This window comes from Vulpes vulpes, chromosome 4 (assembly GCF_048418805.1).
Source record: "Vulpes vulpes isolate BD-2025 chromosome 4, VulVul3, whole genome shotgun sequence".
Taxonomy (NCBI): Eukaryota; Metazoa; Chordata; class Mammalia; order Carnivora; family Canidae; genus Vulpes; species Vulpes vulpes.
Window position 1 is genome coordinate 64481869 of NC_132783.1, and position 19040 is coordinate 64500908.

The window sequence follows — 19040 nt, forward strand, 5'->3', positions numbered from 1 at the left end:
GACCACCACCGTCCAGGCCCCAGAGAGCACGAGCTCCTGTGCTGTCACGCCCCTCCCAGCACAGCTGTCTCAGCCTAGCCCCCCAGGGGTGCAGGGTAGGTGTTGTATCCCTTCGACTGGGCAGCTGTCAGCTAAGGGAACTGTCGGAGGTATGAAGGGAGGAAGAGGCGGCGCTGGGATTCAGACCCAGGCCCATCTGATGTCAGAGCTCAGCCCTCTCTCCACCATGACAAGAGGCCTCCTCTCCACTCATGGTGTGCAATGTTCCGATGAGAATCACACAGATCCTAGGCAAACCTGGAGAAGGTGATCATTCTGGTTACATAATGGGAGGGTTGGCTCCACCATGGGAGCAGACGCCTTGTGCCCCAGGTGTCAGAACTCCGAGTTTCCTACAGCTTCAACACGGGGCTGCTTCTCTCTGCCTACTTGCCCCCTTCCCTGGAGAAGAGACACCCTTCATTCCCCCAGAGCCACTGTTTTTCAACACCCGTTTTAAAGTGAGGCACCCTCTCTCTGGGAGATTGCAAAAATTAAATCGTTTTTAAGCAACCAAACAACACTTCTGGGGTTTGTAATAAACTTGTGAAATTTGCGGAACTTGGCGGTTGAGGTTCCCTCTGTCCTGCTTCCCTGGGGCCCCGAGGAGCTTTGAGTTGGCTCCCCGTTCTCTCCAGTTTACCGTTGATCTTGCCAACAGGGGCCAGGCCATTGCATGTTGGACCAAGGAGGCAATGAGTTCTAAAACAATCAAGGGGTTCTAGGAGGCCACGTCTGGTCTGAATTTCTGGCTCTGCCTCCCCTCTGTTATTGTGGGAAAGTCATGCAAGCCATAGGTGGGGGGTGGGGGCTTCCCTCTGCAGAGGCCAACCTGCTGTCTCTGCGGGGTTCCACCGTTGAGGGGCACACAGATGGCAGCCAACTTCCCCTGTGTGACCATGCTCTGTCCCCGTCAACCAGATGACCCCAGGGTGCCCTGAAGGGTGGCCCACACTTCATTTTATGACACTCTGCTTCCTCTCCCATGCGGAGGCCCTCTCCATTCATGGAAAATGGCAGCAAAGCGATTTCCATGCATCAGCTCTTCCTGGGCCTTGTATCTCCTGGTGGAAGCAGAGTGCACAAGGCTGGGTATGTTTCTGGCTCCTCCGAACTCTCAGCTGGAAACTCAGCTCCGTGTGGTCAGGACTTGGACAGTGTCAAGGGCAGTAGGATGAACATAACTTTATAACTAACCTTCCCTTGCTGTGCAAGGGCCTTTGACACAACAGAGGGAGCCCCCTCTCTCTGCAAGAGGACTTACGGGGAGCAAGGAGCCAAGAAGGTAATGCCCTTATATGTATCTCTTCAGAGAAAACCCCCTGGAGTCTGGGCCAGAGGGCTGGGTGCTGGCCCTATCTGGACCCTTTACCAGCCATGGGTGTTGTACTTTCTCATCATTTATACAGGGGGGAGACTAAGGGCACCTGCCGCGGGGAGCTGTCAGGAAGATTAAAAGCACAGGCGCTTAAAGCAGTGGCTGGCACATAGTAAGTGTGTGTTATTTGTATTATGTTATTATAAACAAGAAATGATCTCATGCCCCGTGAGAATCACAGATAAAGGATACCATGGTTTCTCACCGAGTAATGGGAGTAATGGCCCCAGAGCTGGCCACATCCTTCCCCAGGACCTGGGAATGTGTTACATTACATGGCAAAGGGGAATGAAGGTTGGGGAAGGAATTCAGGCTGTAAACCAGCTGACTTTAGGAGTGGGAGGCTGTCTTGGATTCTCCAGGTGGACCCAGTGGGGGGGGACCCCACAAGGGTCCTTACCAGTGGAGGGGGGCAGAAGAGGAGAGAGCCAGAGGAGGCATGGCCATAGAAGAAAAGTGCAGCAAGGTGTAAGGAGGCCACGAGCCACGGCATGTAGGTGACCTCGAAAAGATGGGAGGGGAGGACACAGGTTCTCCCTAGAGCTCTGAGGAGGAACCCAGCCCCGCCATCCCCCCTCAAATCTAGCCCAGTGAGCCCCGAGTCAGACCTCTACCCTATAGGACTTGTAAGATGACGGATGTATGTTATTTAAGCTGCTAAATATATGGTGATTTGTTTCAGCTGCAGCGGGGAGAGGACACACCAAGTTATTCCTGTGTGTCCCACGTGCTGCCTTGGTGACTGATCCCAGGTGCTCAGAACTGCCCGTGCTGTGCTTGGACACCCCACCAGCCCACACTGTGCTAACCCGAGGAGTGTGCGTTTCTCCATCAGCTTGTCCAGGACTGCATGACGCCACCAGCCATCTCACTTCTCCCGGAGCTGCTGGTTAAGACTCCAGGGATTTTTTTCATCAGTGAAGGCTTTAGTTCTCTTAGGATTGGGAGGCAGCTGGCCTTCGTGGCCTGCAGCTTTCGGGCTGCTCCTGTGGCTGACACAGCTCCAGTGGGTTCGGGATTCTTCCCACGTTCCTGGACCACCACCAGTGCTCAAGGCTGGGCTTCTGCTTCCCACACGATTCCTTCGCTTCAGACAACCATCAGTAGCAACACAAGCGTAAGCGCAAAGTGGATGGTCCCGTGAATCCACCACCCTCCAGATCACTCCCTCTGGTGATATCAGAGGCTGATGTTCTGGAAAGACTTCCATCCACATGGGGGACGCTGAGGTCTCCCTCTGGGGGCTCATCATCCTCAGAAACTCATCCTTCCCTGGGACTCCTTCCTTTCCCCAAACAAGGTTAGGATTTAAGAACTTCTTTCATGGCAACATCTGGCTCATTTCCACCAAGTTCTTGTTTTTTTTCTTTTTAAAATCTCTCATCTAAAGTCCTTTCAGTTTAGTTCAGTTGTATCCCCCCCCCCACCCCTACCCCATCCCCTTTGTTGTTCTTCTGGCCTTTGGAGATAGTGAAGCAGAGGCGTGGGGACTCATTACCCACAGCTGATGAGTCGGGTTAGAAGTGAAAGCACTGGCTGGGACCCGACTTCTTTATTTCTTTTTGGCCACAGAGCCACAAGGCTGGGTCCCCAGCGAGCCGCCTGGGGACATCTTGTTGCACCATCTGCCTGCCCCCACCCGCCCTACCAACGGCCAGGCTCTGATTGTTGTCATTGCCGATTTTTTTTTTAATGTTTTTGTTGGTTTTATAAATTCGCTAGCTCTGTACTTAACAGACCCGGCTTGCTAGCAGAAAAGCAAAACCAGGGCAAGGAGAACAAAGGAAGAGAGGCTGGCAGAAGGCTGGTCCACACTTAGCAAGGCCACTGCACGCTTGTGCTTGGGAGGGGTTGCTGGCCTATCCTTAAAACGCATCTGAAAACTTCTCATGGCCTAAGGGTTTCAAATACCCACACTTCCTGCTCCTTGGAGAGGGTATGCACAGAATGTGAGTGACTCACCAGCGGTGGTTTTCAAACGTGTCTGTCATAAGGAGGTAGCATCAAAAGCCCATCCTGTTTCAGATGTTATTTTTTCCACTCTCAGCTATGCCGAGTATAAAAGCTCAACGCTGAAAACCAGTGTTTGTTTTGAGTGCAGAAAGTGAAGGGCGAATTAATTGTACTGCAGCAAGTAAGAACCCAACTCTCAAGCAAAAAAAAAAAAAAAAGAAAAAAGAAAAAAAGAAAAAAAGACATGTAAACAGTGTGTAGATGGAGTTTCAAAGCCCTTGTCTTAGAAAAGTTTAATTATATTTCAACTAAAGCCAAACTGTCAAAACATGGGAGGGCGATCTGCCTGCTTTGAAAACGCATTAGCCTTCTTATGTAAAAGCCTATAATTGATCTCCACGCCGAAACTAGAGATGTGCAAAGAGGGGATGGCCTCTTGGAGCTGCTCAAACGGCACTTCCCTATCGACCACGTGCGACTCTTCAGAGCCCCGCTGGTGAAGTAGGAAACTGGAGAGCAGAACAAAGCCAAGCATAAAATGCTCCGTGAACGGAAAGGGTTTAAAATATCAGGCCTGGTTTGTGCAACGTGTAGGCCCAGGGCACTGTTGATGATCGTTTACATAGAGGAAACCCCCGGGGGCAGGGGCGCCTGGGCGGCTCAGTGGTGGAACGGCCGACTCTTGGTTTCGGCTGCGGTTTATGATATCAGGGCCATGGGATCGAGTCCCCCATTGGGCTCCTTGCGGGATGTGGAGCCTGCTTGAGACTCTCTCTCTCCCTCTGGCCCTCCCCCACTCCCCTCTATAAAAACAACAACAATAAAGCACACAGAAGAAACCGTGGGAGAGTTCCTCACAGTCCAGAAAGCACATTAGAGGTAAGAGCAGGCTGCACCTTCTTCCTCCTGAGAAGCAGGGATGTGTCGGCACTGCCCGGGGCCTGGGGCCTCTCTCCTCCATACAGACCACTCCCAGCCCAGCCAGGTTGGTTTGGGGGTTGCTTCTCTTCTTCTAGACTCCACTTGGCCTCTTACCCCAGGAAGGAACCCCGGAGGGTTGAGGCTTTGCCCTCCTCATCTCACTTCCCATTCCCAGATCTCCTTCAGTGATCTTCTAGAACTTTCTGGTTGCCCTGGCAGACTTTTTTTTTTTTCTTTTCAGAAAGTCTCAGCAATTTTGTTTTTAATTTAAACATTTTTTTTAAAACAAACTTTAGGGACAGCTCAGTCGATCAAGCGTCCAACTCTCACTGTCAGCTCAGGTCACGATCTCAGAGTCGTGGGATGGAGCCCCGCGGCAGGCTCCACGCTCAGCAGACATTCTGATCTTACTCTTTTGATGTCAGAGAGTTCTCTATATTCAGAAACCATTCTCAAACAGAATCACACTTGCACTAAGGGAAAGTTAATGATGTCAGCCATAGGACACATATTTCGGGTTGGGCTGGAATACGCATCAAAATAGACCATGATAGGAACAGCAGTAGCAAAAAGGCTGGGAATTACTGGACTAAGGGTTGCATTCTCGCAAGTGGCCACCATCCTTCCTCCTTCTCCTCCTCCTGGTGAGCAGCAGGCCCGGCCTGTGATCATCTCTGTCACTTTCCCCTTGGATATTGATAGTTTCAAACAAGCCTCGGTACCTACAATGTGGATGCTTCTGTGATTAGAACCCTGACTTTTTTCATCCTGCTGACACATGGAGGCCACTTGTCCCTTTCTTTCTCCTGGTTTTTTTGCTGCTCTTCCCCCAAGTGTGATGCATCCCATGTAACCCACTGCCGGATAGAGTGGACTTTTTTGGTTTATGGTCTGGGACTCTCTGTTGACCTGGGAAAAGAGTTGCCAGATAAAACACAGGATGCCCAGTTAAATGTGAATTTCAGATCAACAATGAATCATTTTCAGTGCAAATAGGCCCTAAATACTATGTTAAGAAAAGTATGTCCCATGAAATATTTAGGACATATTTATGCTAAAAAATTATGTATCGCTTGTTTGAAGCCCACATTTAACTGGGCACACTGTATTTTTGTTTGCTAAATCTGGTAGCTCTCCCAGAATCCCTTGTGTGCTAAGTGAATGTGGCCTCCACCAGCTATGTGAGGGGGCAGGTTCTAATCCAGATCAGAGCCTGGTGGGGCTGTGTTTTCCCTGTGAGGCCCTAGGGAAGACAACCCACTGGGCCAGATATTCTCTTGTTGCTTTCTCCTTGGCCCTGCTCTGTGCCCAGGGGAGCACTGTCTATACCTCTGTCGTGGCATGAGTGCAATTAGTCAAATTTCTAGACCTAAGAGCTTCTGGTTGAGACCATGTTGGTTCATCTGTAGGCCTGGCACATAGCAGGTACTCAATATGGGCAAACAGAGCTGGTGGCCTGGGAAGGAGAAGGTGGTACTGAGCTCCCCAGGCCATGCCTGGACACCAGAGTCATCTTTTTGATCACCTCCAAATGACTGGGAAGCCAGCAGAAGCCACCATGCAGCTCACATAATGATAGCTTTCTCTTTTCTTATTCCAAACAGTTTGGAATTCTTTAAAAAAAAAAAAAAAATGCTTTCGGGAAGCAACAGAGGGTGTGCAGGAAACTCAGAAAGCAGCCGCCAATGGAAAACAGGAAAAGAGTGTCTCTAATTAAAAGCAACTCCCAGCTCCATCTGCAGCAATGGGAACCCAGCTGAGGAAGAAGGCCGTCGCCCTCACCAGCCAGCGCTGGGGGCAGGTGGCCTGGACAGACTCTGAGAAGGAGCACTTGGGGGCCCCTCAGAGAGGAGTGTCTACACATGACGTCTTCACCCCTAGACCTACACAAGTTCCTTCCTTCCCCCACCCCTCCCTGAAGCCGATGCTGGGCTCCAGGCTAGGTGCTCAGACACAGAGTATACATAGCTTAGGACTGCTCAGAGCCACCCTCTGTTTCTTTCATCTTAGATAGAAAAGTCCCCTTTCAGGAACTCCAAGAAATGCTCTCAGCACAAGGCATTTACTGTTGAGCACCATAGTCAGGTTCTGTATTTCCAAGATATTTGCACAATAACATACATATCAGAGCATGGCCATGGTACGTGTCAGGTTAGCAGCATCGTATTTATTTTTTAGATCCAAGAGAAAGCCCAGAGATGGTGAACAATTGGCCTATGGTCACACAGCAAGTTGTTCATTCACATAATATATGAGTGGTAGGTATCATTGAAGCATTAGAGGAAGGAAAATGAAAAAGATATCATTCCTGGTAAAATGGGCAGGAAGGCAGGTACATCTCAAGCCAACAGGAATCCAGTGGGGAAATGGACAGGGTGTCAGTGGGCCAGGGGGATGAATCACACCAAGAGGAGGCAGAGAGTAATTTTGCTGGGCAGGGAGCCATGAAGGAGTATGGACAACCATGGTGCCAAGGTTACAGGCCAGAGCTGGGGTGTCTGGTGCTGAGCCTGAGCCTCTGGATCACAGTTCTGAGACATCAGGTGAGTCATGGTGTCAGAGAGCCAGCTGGCCTGTGGCCAAGTGGTGTGGACAGAGGAGCAGTCGGGAGGCCCAAGCCTAGTATTGCCTCCGACATTAGTGAGATTGGACAGGTCACTTCACCTCTTGGGGCCCTCACCTGGCTTTCTTACCTAAAACCAATGAGGGGACTGGATTTGACCATTTTTTCCACTAAGCTCTTTCTCTAAGAGAGCTGATGTTCCAGAATTTTCTGTGAAGCCTCAGACCACAGCATTGACCCAACAAATCCAGGCCCATGGAGATGATTGGACAATAGCTCTGGAGATGTTTACTGAGCACCTACTATGTGCTGGGCTGCAGTGGAATCGGTCCATTGACAGAGGCTGTAGAAAACGAGCTGCGGAACATGTTCCTTGGGGCTTGCTGCTCCTTGAACACTTACTTGCTCACCATCTCTGCTGATCACCAGGGAGCACAAAAAGGATTTCTGGGTCGTTGCAGACATAAAGCCTCAGCAAGTTCTAACTTTGATCTTAGCCAAGTTGTATTCAGCAGCCCCGGTGCGCTCAGCAACTCCTTAGGGTGTGGGAACCAATTTTAAACAGATCATCAGTGTAAGTAGTTCCCTCCTGAAGAGGTTTGTTCAAAGACTGTGGCCAAGGACTTAGAGCAACTCCAGAAAAGACAGAAAAGACAGGCTCCACCGCCAGACTGTCAAGCCATTTCTCAGGATTAGTGAGTACACACAACCCCCCGAAGAGGTCCTCATGAAGCGGAGCACCCAGGAAAACCAATGGTGATCAGGAAAGAGTAGGTGAAACAGGCTTTCCTATGCTGATAGGTGATGCCAGAGACCCAGGGGAGAACTTAGGCCTTTAGGGAAAATGCAAGGGTTAGACCCAGGGACATGGGCAGAACAGGGGAGGCCAGGAGGCCAGTGCCCACAGCGAGGCTGAACCCTGCAGGAGAGGCTGGGGACTCTTACTTCTTATTTGGTACATTAAAATGCTAGATCATGACTCAATCTCTCATGGTCAGAAGAGATGACTAGGGGACTTGGCCTCCTGTTGGCCTGGACAATCCCACCCCTGCCATTATTCTAGCATAACTACTCTGCCTTCTACTCTCAAAAGCGCACTTGTTTGAACAACATAGTCTATATAGAGCTGAACCAAATGACCATTTTGAAAGGCCAGGTGACTAGAATAGGGGAGATGAGTTTCTGGAAGAATAAACCGAGGTGCCACTACATGACCAAGAACTGGCCCTCTTCAATGCAACCATTTCTTTCCAAAATGCTCCAAGTGCTCCTCAGTTAGGGCTATTTGTCATCAGGCCATAGCACTTCCCAATGGCAGGTTTACACCAAAGTGCTGGCCCTCAGAACAAAGATTATTTAGGCCCAAAGCAGCCAGGTAGCAATTTGGAGGCTGTCCTTGATTCTGTCTCTCCAGACATGACCCTCTGTCCTTCCTTAAGCATCCATTCCCTTCATTCCATAGCTTGAAAACTGAGCATTGTGAAGAATACATTGTATTAGGACAGAGCTGTGCAGAGCTGTTTCAGAATAATCACATTCAGGTGGAGGTCAGGGGGCAGAGCTCAGACAGAGCTCCAGCCCTGCTACACAGGCTGGATGACTGAATGCCTGGGTTTCTCATGAGTCAAATGGATATAAGGTTTGTGTAAGCAAAGAAAATAATTACTAATGGCAAAACTTAAGTTGTGACAGTAGGTTAGTTAGTGATGAAGCTGTTTGTGCACCTGAGGCCTTCCTAAGGCACTTAAAGTCACCACTATGTGCTCTCCCCCCTCTGCTGACAGGGCTGGCTCTGACCCCACAAGTTCAGAGTCACTAGACACAGACGCCCAGAATCCCAAAGCACTGACCGAATCTGCCCATGTGTCTCAGCAGTGGATTTCAGCACTTCCTCTTCTCCCTGTGTCCACAGATCTGACCAGCCTGGAGAAAAAGATGTGCCCGTGAGCCTCATGATGGGAAGGGCCTTTGTCACGCTGAGTTCTAAGCTCGGTGGCCAATACTATTCCATGCCCTGGGGTTACAGCCGTCTGACCTCTCGCTGCCCTAATTATACTCTAGAAGGAACGACAGCTCCTTCTAGACATCCAGCCACTAAACAACCAGATAATGTAAGTTGGGGAGTCCTGAATGTGTGAGCAGAGGGGAAGCAGAATCAGCAGACTGCAGGCTGGAGCATCTGTCTTAGACATGATTGTTGGGTGATCCCTCTTGATTTAGTCTGATGATTTGTGAGAAGCACCTTGCAGGGTAAAGGCAGGACCCAGTGGTTGTTTGAGGAAGAGTCAAGGCCAGTGGGGCCAGATGTGAGCCAGAGGGGTAGGACGGGAGGCCATGGAATGGGTCGTCTCATCATGGTCATGACTTGGGACTTTTGTGGGACTCTTTCTTTAATTATGATGAGAAGCCATTGGAAGCTTTGATTAGAGGAGTGAAGTCATCTAGTTGACATTCTGAATGAATGCCCATAGCAACTGTGTGAAGCTAGATGGTGGAAGGACAAAAAGTGGAGATGTTTTAGGAGGCTGTTGCACAGTCAGGGTAATGATGCATGGGGTCCAATGATAGTAGTGGGATTGGCAAGAAGGGACTTGGTCCCAGCTCTATTTTGAGAGTAGAGCTTCTAGGATCTGCTGGAAGGTTAGATGTGGGGAGTGAGAGAAAGTGAGAACCACTGGTGATGCCAAGGGTTTTAGCCTTGCCTGTGTGGTGAGTCCATCCATAGAAGTGGGGAGCACTGGGGCAAATTAAGATTTTGGTTTTGGGGATCTTGACTTTGAGATGCTGACTAGACACCCAAGTGGAGATGTTGAGTAGCAATTGTATCTATTTTATAACAAGTGTGATATTAAAAATATTCAACAGTTTCTCAAAAAGTTAAACATAGAATTATCATATGATCTAGCAACTCTACTTCTAAGCATATGCCCCAAAGATTGGAAAGCAGGGACTCAAAGAGATGTTTGTACAACCATGTTCATACCAGTACTATTCACAACAGCCAAGGGATGGAAACACCCAAGTGTCTATCAATAGATGAATGGATTGGGATGCCTGGGTGGCTCAGCAGTTGAGTGTCTATCTCTAGCTCAGAGCGTGATCCCGGGACCCGGAATCAAGTCCCGCATCGGGCTCCCCACAGGGAGCCTGCTTCTCCCTCTGCCTGTGTCTCTGCCTCTCACTCTCTGTCCCTCTCATGAATCAATAAATAAAATCTTTAAAAAAATAGGTGAATGGTTCAACAAAATGTGGTACGTATATATAATGGGATATTATTCAATCTTAAGAAGGAAGGAAATTCTGGCCCATGCTGCATCATGGTAGAATCAATGTGATGCTAAGCGAAATAAGCCAGTCACAAGAAGACAAATACTGTATGATTCCACTTATGTGAGGGACCTAGAATAGGCAAATTCATAGAGCAGGAAGTAGAATGGTGGTTGCCAGGAGCCAGTGAAGAGGGAATGGGGAATTTACATTTCATGGATATAGTTTCAGTTTGGGAATATGAAAAAGTTCTAGAGAAACCTGATGGTGATGGTTGCCCAGCAATGTGAATATCCTTAATGGCACCAAAATGTACTGTTAAAAATGGTTAAAATGGTCAATTTTAAGTTATATGCATTTTCCGCAATAAAAAAAAATTCACTATGGACAGGGATACCAGCCAGTCGGAATGGGCGCTGGCCACAAAGAATACCCAACGATAGCGGGTGCCCTGCCAGTGCCAGCCCCTGTTAATGAGTATACAGTTGAAAGCAGAGGCCTAGGCCTCTGTGTAAACCTGGCGTTAAAACCAGAGCTCATGTCAGATCACCTGGGAAGAAAGTGTAGGTGGCGGGACAGGGGAGCAGTGCCAAAACCTAAAGGAGACACCCCAACTTCTCCATGATCAAAGCTCAAGAACATAAAGCTCTAAAACGAAGCTGCTGGCTGGCAAATAGGAGATGCTACTCTCCTCTAATGGGACACATTCACGATGAAGTGCATTGATTCCCACACCATGTGCTGCTCCTTCAGCTAAACGCACATTCTTCCTTCCACCTGTGTGCACTGGCATCCTCTTTGAGCCATCCCCCCTCCTTGCCATCTGCACAGTTGGTTGCCAATATACTCAGTTGCTACAACTGAAAGAAGCCACAGCCTCCTCTTGCCTCCTGGTCTCAGAAGGTTGGCAGAAATGGTACCCTGCGGAGGCGAGGTCAGGGCAGGACCGTGTTCCTGAGACTCAGTGCCCTGGGAGGACCATGAGGAGGTGCAGAGCGCAATTCCAGAGATGGGGACCCACAGAGTGAGGACAGATCCGAGCGGCCAGGATTCAGAGAGAAGAGCTCATGTCACATGTAATGGGGAACCAGGGCAGGGCAGGAAGAGGAGTGGGCACTGCCTCAGAGCTGGCAAGTCAGTGAGCGTGTGTTTCTGCCCAACACCCTTCTGTTCCTGTCCCAGAGAATTCTGAAATACAGAACAGAGCAGCCGATGCTCCTGGGCTGGCCTCCCTGTCTCCCATCCACCCACCCCAACCCAGGCACTGAGAGGGACAGTCCCTGCCCTCGGCCTTGGGTGTGCAAGTCAAACCTTCCTGCTATACAGTTGATGTTATGACGTCCTACTCCCACATTTGCCACCTCTGTGCTTTGCGCTTGGCCTGCCTTTTAGATCTCCCTCCTCTGCCTCATATCTTGCCCACAACTCTCCTGCCAAATGAGCTTTTTCCTGCTCAACACACACAATCCTGAGCTTTCCACGTCTTTGCTCAAGCTCTGCCTTGCAGTGGGAACACTTGATTTCCTTCATCCCTTGTATCAATGGCAGCCAAGTCCTACTTGTGGTGGTGGCTTGACTGTGAAGTTAATAAATTTGAAGGGTCAGGACCCCCCACACATGCAACATCCCTTCTGCGGACTTGGAGGCGCTGGAGCTATCAGGTCACTTGGGTGTATGTTTTGCAAAACTGGCAAAAGCAGGGTAAGTAGGTTAAGGTTTTTGTCTTTTTTTTCCACCTTAACTTTCCCTCCACGTGCTTCACTAGTTTCTTAGGGTGTTGAAGTGGCTTTGAGCATCTTGCGGATCTGGCTAAGGGAACAGTGAGTTGGGGAGACACTTAATTTGGCTTTAGTAAGATATTTATGCAGTTTGCAGTCTCCTCAGCATACATTAAAGTATTACTCACTGTTCTGGTATAGAAATGGCTCCCACGAATACCCCTACAGGCCCTGTGCTGGCTCCTGTGGCATTGCCATGTGGAGGTGCAGGGCCTGGGCGCATACCCAGTGTATGTAGATCCTGCGGCATCTGCATCCAGAAGCAGATCGATAGCACAGCAGAAGCGGAATTTGCAATGTGTGAAGCCAGAATCTGGACTGCAGAGAGTTCTTTCAGTTATCAGATGTGTAAAATCATATGGAGAAAATTCTGGTTTTGCTGACACCTAGTCAAAAGGAAAGCATTCTCCTGTCAGGAATATATCCGGGGTTGCAGCAAATACAATTATGAATGCACACAGCTGACGTATGGAGGCAAGGGGGCATTTGGGAGCCTGTGCTGATTGACACATGTGGGGCTATGGAGCCCTTAGGGGATGGTGGTTGTGTGTGTGGGGGTGGGGGTGGGGGTGTCTCTGTTGCTTAATATATATATGTAAAGTACATGTATGTGTGTGAGCTCCGTAACAGGTAAACCTATATTTTCTATATGTCTAGATGAGGAGATCTAGATGTATATATGTTACAAATTTTATTTCCCAACAATGAGGACGTCAAGGGGTACCTGATGGTTTGGTTGTCACAGGGGTTACAGAATTTGGGATTCTCGGGTCAATCCATTTACAAGCAGAGTTTCCCCTGTCCCTACCCCGGGCAGTTTCCAGGGATAGTTGGATCTTTCCTAGGTCTTCAGAAGGGGCTTACAAGTGAGGATAAGAGGGAGTCACTGTCATTGTCCCAGGCAACAGCCCCTTGCCTGCCCCAGGAAGGTCTGGTGAGCACAGTGAGGGCGGAAGAACAGAATGGACTTGGCCTAGAGCTCTGTGAATGGGGTCACGGGACCCGGAGCACACTGAAAGAGGCAAGAAGCAAGCAGCACCCCATACACATGGACTCAAAGGCAGTTCTGCTGCCATGTTCAGGAGCATCTCGCCCTTGTGGGGGCTGGCTGTGAGGCAGGAAGCCACAGAAAATGATGAGGGAGGAGCACGCATGTAGGGAGGCCATCAAGCCTGAGCCCCAGAATCCCAAGCCTCTATAAGTAGGGAGAAGATGGGAAAGATTTTAGCTTTCGAAAGCTGTCAATCTGGCCAAATGCTGGTCTGGCGGAAAGGTTGAAAAATTATGTTAAAATTCAAATAAGAATGAAGCATTGGAGTCACAAGTCTAGTCTTTATTGAAATTATGCTCCCAGATCTCTGTGAATCAATCCAAAACATAATTAATACTGTTTTTATTTTACTTGTTTTAACGACAGAGGATACGTTTTGATCGTAAGGGTACACACACATACATGCTCACATGCACACGCCTTGAGTGCTCGCATAGTACAATATATCCACCTATATTTGCCATCCAGGAGTAACAGGAAAGGGGGGAAATAGCCCCAAGTTGGTGCTGTCAGGTGAAGGTAGTGAGTGACTGTACTCCAGCTGTGAGGAGCCTCTGAGCCCTGGCCCCACAGTGCCCTGGCCTTGGGGATGTGCGGGGACCCCAGCCCACCTCTCCACTACCTTATAAACCCGGCACACCTCTTCTCCCCCCTCCCTTAGAGTATGTAAGCTCCAGCCCTAGAGTGTCATCCGTCTCTCCCTCCCCCTCTCCCTCTCTCTCATCAGCCCTCCCAGACATGTATCCCACCTTCCCGTTGGTTTTGACAAATGCAGACCCAGCATTTATACCTGCTTCTCATTTGGAAGGAAGGAGGGGACATGCGAGAGAAGGCTATTAAGATCTAAGTGGTCATGGAATAGGAGCAGAGCTTCAAAAGAGTGACATGGACGAGGCGGAAAGAAAGAGAGCATGTTGGGGGTCTGAGCGGCTAGGGTGTCAATCTCTGGGAGTCCTGGAGCGCTGCAGGCCCTGGGGAGTGACAGGGAGTTTGCTTGTGGCGCAGTTGCCTTTCATCAACTTCTTCAGGGCAGTGATCTGTGAACGCTGCTCTGTCCAGCCCGGCAGGGACTGTGTTTCCGATTATGCTAACACATGAGGCTTCGGACTGGACTCAGGGCGGAACCCCAGGAAAGAGGACCCAGGGACCTAATGACCCTGGGATACCATCCGGGGCTGTAGTGTCCTGGAACTGTCTCTCCCTGGGTCTGAGATTCCTAATCTGAGCCTAGAGAATATCCTTCTCTTAGGCCTGGCTTTGTCCTGGGTGAACTTCTATACCTCATCCTTGGTAAATTAAGACCAAGGGGTACCTGGGTGGCTCAGTTAAGTGTCTGCCTTTGGCTCAGGTTATTATCCTCAGGCCCTGGAATCAAGCTCTGGCATTGGGCTCCTTTCTCTCAAATAAATAAATAAAATCTTTAAAAAAACCAGGACCAAAGTGGGTCACCCCTGACCCCTCCATAGCCTGACTCCTTAGCCACCGAAGCAAGAACCCAAGAATAGTGGTGGGGAGCATCCTTGCAGGGGAGCGGGGGACACTCTTAGAATACCAACTTATGGTTAGATGTATGGGGTTTTTGTCATGTGCTCCCAGGATCCATTTTCAGGGCTCATGAGAAGACGATCTGCAGTTAACATAGCAGGTCCTTAGCAGAAGTTCCTGTACATTTGCTCCCTGTGCATTTTTTCTTAAGCTTTTAAAAATGAAAATCACAGCTTTCACTCGGCTGTGCTATGAGCTGCCATCCTACTGGTGGGGGCTGGGAGGGCAGCCTCTCTGAGCCTCATAAGCCTGGGGCGCTTCCCTGGGGCTGACTGGGTTCCCAGGAAGAGCCAGGGTGCCCTGGGTCACCTTCATATTGAGGTCAGCGACCTTGGATCCCATCTAGGCAAAGGCTTTCAAGCTTTTCCTGGTGGCGGAGCTCTTCCTGACATGAAATCCAACGAGGAACTCCAATACCTAAAGCAGATGAAAGAGGATCTGCTGTCCTTGGAGAGGAGGAGGGTTCTCAGAAGTGAAGGGTGAAGCACGCCCCTCAGGGGCTTCAGAGGTGACTCTGTGGAATGTGGTTTGCGGGAAATACTCAGAGCCCTGCTCTTGGAGTGTCCCCAACGCTGCCGTCAAGGTCTGCAAGTTTGGCCTAACGTCAGAAAGAATCCGCGACGATTCCAGGGCGTGGCCTGGAAAACCAGAGAGATGCCACCACCCGGCTGCCACCCCGCAGGCAGAGCTCCTGTCCCCAAGTCTCCTTCCCGCCCCCCAGAACCCTCCCCAGAACCCTCCCGGCCTGGCCGCCTGCAAGGCCCCACCGGCTCCCCCGTCCGGGGCTCTGAGCCTCCTCCTGCTCCTCACGGTCGAGGCGGGAAGCCCCGTTCCCCTGGGTCTGTGCAGTCCTCCAAGGAACAGCCAAGTACCCGGATGGCCGTCTTTGTGACATGGAACTTGCTGTCACCCATGAGGAGGTCGCAAAGCGCCAGGGAGTGGGAGTGGAGGTGGGGGCTGAGAGCCCACTTGTCCCCCAAGCATGCAGTTCCCAAGGATGCAGTGGGGATGAGGGAAGAGCTGTGCCGTGCAACTGGATGAAACCTTTCCAGAAATGGGAACTGCGACTTTTTTTTAGGAGGTGGGCAGAGAAAGAGAGAGAATCCCAAGCAGGCTCCACAGTCAGTGCAGAGCCCCACATGGGGCTTGATCTCATGAGGCTGAGATCATGACCTGAGTTGAAATCAAGAGTCCACCAACAGAGCTACCCAGGCACCTGGGAAACTGCTACTTTTGAGGCAGCTCCTTGCACTGTGCTGATTTGCTTCACCTCCCTTCCCAGTGGCATCTGAGAAAGATGTGCTCTTGGAAGCTACTTTCCAATTCAAAATATAAAATTATTTTAGAAGATAGTTTTGAATTTTTACCTGTTTACATCATGCAGCTAGACCAAGTTTAGCACCCAGATAGCAAGATGCATTACTTACAAATAGAAGGTGCCAGATGGTGGTCATGGTTCGTGTCCACTGACCTTGACTCACGACATCACAGAAGTGATTGGAAGATCCAGGGGGTCGAAAATTGCCATTGTGGTCCACTGTCCAGAGAAGGGGAGGAGAATATAAAGTGGAGAGAGAAGGAAAGAGAAAGAGTAGAACACCCACATTTTCTGATCACCTGCTACGTGCCAGGCACATCGCACTTATTATTATTATGATTTGTACCACAGTTAATTCACACAACCACTCTAAGGGGTAGGAATTACTCTGCTCATTTTACAAACCAAACGAAGAAGTAGATGCAGAATGGTACGGTTTGTCAAGGTCACACAGCAAAGCCCTGTCCTTGAAGCGTCACAAAGGGGAGAGGCGTGAAGAGGCCAATGGGAAGAATGGAAGGGAGAGAATGTGGCTGTAAGCATTTACTGCAAACATTTCAGAGGGGCCATCATGCTCAGGCCTGAGGAAAGTCATCGAATCCCAGCCCTTCTAGAGAGGAGGGCTGCTGGGACGTGCCTGCTCATGGTCAGGCTACATGTGAGTGACCAAGTATGAGGGGTTTTGAGATTTTTGACCCTCTACTGATGCCACCAATCTTCTGTTGCCTATGTGTTTCCCTGCCTCTGTGTCTTCCAGGCTTTTCTGCTGCTGGTACCTAGGATTGAATGCAAGAGGTTTGGAACTTTCCAGAAAAGAATATTGTTGTGTATCACAGAGAGGGTACAAGAGGAAGCTCTCGGATCGGACAGACTCAGGTAAGCCCCGGCTCTGTCATGACTGTGACTTTCGGGCAAATTACTGAACTCCTAGCTTCGATTTTCTCAACCATGAAATGGGGATGATAATAATAGTATCTCACTCATAGGGCTGTTTTAAGGACAAATGAGGTAATGTATGTAAAACACTTAGCACCAAATCTGGCACATATTAAATGCTCAGTGTCCACTGGCTTTTATTATTTTTAGTATGTCCCAGTTAAACAGCCATGATCTAAGAAGCATCACAACAATAGAAGTTTCTAGAAAAGCAGCTCCAGTTTGGGAGTTTTTTTTTTTTTTTCTCAAATGTGTGCCCTGTCCTTGGCCAGTCTCCACATATAGCATATGGGGGTGGTGGCAGGGGAAGAGCTGGTTTGGGGAAGCCAGCAGGGCTGGCTCCAAGAGGAAACAGTACTTAAGTGGTACCATCTAAAATCCTGGGGTACAGAGAGATTTTAGGCAAGATTTTCTGGAATTCGGCTGTCCCCTTCCTACAAAAGAGTGTTATACTCCCTGGCGCAAGACGGTGCCTCAGATTTCAGCGAGATCCATTTGTTTGGAGCTTCAAAGTCTTTGGAGGCTTCAAGAAAGTCTGGGAAGTAATGCCTTAAGCCATTGTCACCTGCATCAGATAGCTCACATGTAGCTGCCCTACCCCACCCCCCGCCACCCATCCTATGGCCTATATAAACAGTGAGCACCTGCTTATAAATGGGAACTTTTTTAAAAAGATTTATTTATTTATTCATGAGAGACACAGAGAGAGACAGAGACACAGGCAGAGGGAGAAGCAGGCTCCCTGCGGGGAGCCCGATGTAGGACTTGATCCCAGGGCTCCAGGATCACACCCTGAGCTGAAGGCAGACTCTCAGCCACTGAGCCACCCAGACGCCTCTTGGAAATCTTGGTTTTAGTGAAGGAAGCCTATGGCCCTTGCCCCCTGCTCTGGTGGTTTGCACACATGCGTGCTCCACACCCTGCTCTCTCTCTCCCTTAAACACACACACACACACACACACACACACCTACATGGAGCACAGAGCAGGAATAGGTGTACAGAACCAATGACCAGACTCACCTGGTGGTCCCCACCCAGCTTCGTCTCATGAAGACCCATCTACCTGGATCACATGCTTGAGAAGGAAGCTGATGGATCAGCCAATGTTTGGGCAGAAAATGCCATGGGAAGCACTGGGAGAAACCGATGTGTGAGTCGCAAGGCTGGGCTCCGGGCACATTACAACACACCCCAGTGTGGTGGCTCTACTCCATCCCTAGATTTTCGTCCCCTGAGGGGTCAGTGGGGTTTGGCTACTCTCACAAAATGGAACTGGTGGAAGCAAAGTGGGCTCCAATTTGGACCTGAGGACTTTTTGATTCTCCTCTACATAGATGGAAGCTGCTACCAAGCGTCTTCCTTGCCTTCTTCTCCCATTGCCCTTAGCTTCCCTTAATTTACTTCATCTTTGTGGGAAGGATAGAAGGGGACTTGCCAGAGACACCCAAGTGCACCTTCTTCCCAACCAAGCTCTGCCCCATCCTGTATCTTTCTTGTGTATTTAAGTGGTATTTTCTTATGTAACTGTCCTGATCTGCAAATACTCTCGGTATCCTGGATGCACACTTGGCTATATTAAAGCTTCATGTTTCCTGGAGAATTTGAGACATCAGCTTTTCTGGAGTGTCTTTAGACCCACCCCGATCCCCCTCCTTTTTGCCCTTTGTCCCCAAATGTTCTACCTTCAGTAACTTGGATTTGTGTCCTTTTTGTGTCTAGGTGTCTCCAAGCCTAGAGGAATCTGCGGATCTGTGAAGGGGTTTTTGTGGTGTTCATGACTCTCCTGCTGTCAGATTTGCAGAAGATAAAACAGAAAAAGGAAAGCGACTCCTCCCTTATATTAAAAATAAATAAGATTTTAAATTTCTATTTAAGAGAGCTTTCCTCTCTTCTCTGAAAATAAGTGCACAATTGTCTTGAAAGCCCTCCAAGCCAAAAATACACAGTACTGATGTTCCCACTCCATTAGGCTCCTTCCCAGAACAAGGATCACTAACCTGGAACGAGCCATCCCTTTGAAATGACGTCAGTGTTTGTGAGTTGCATTGTCCCACGTGCATTTTCTAGGGGAGGGGCCCACTGCCTTCATGTGAATGTCAAAGGGGTTTTTGACTCAATGAAGATTAAGACTACTGCCCTGGATCAACTTTGACCCTTGTCTTTTACCCCCACAGACAATCTGTCCTCAAAGTTCTTTCTCTACAGTGGTCCCCCAGACCCAGCCTCCTTCCCTGCCTGTCCACGCGATGCTAGCTCCCTTATCTCTTGCCCAGAGACATCATGCCACTTC

General features: G+C 49.5%; 1 long non-coding RNA gene across 1 annotated transcript; it reads left to right on the forward strand.

The window, feature by feature from the left end:
* The first annotated feature begins 1380 nt into the window (after nucleotides 1-1380).
* LOC112927360 (uncharacterized) lies at nucleotides 1381-18617 on the forward strand. The gene is made up of 5 exons (XR_003236518.2): nucleotides 1381-1529; nucleotides 2100-2717; nucleotides 8767-8965; nucleotides 16571-16689; nucleotides 18470-18617. It is a non-coding gene; the product is annotated as an uncharacterized lncRNA (long non-coding RNA).
* The last annotated feature ends 423 nt before the right edge of the window (nucleotides 18618-19040 follow it).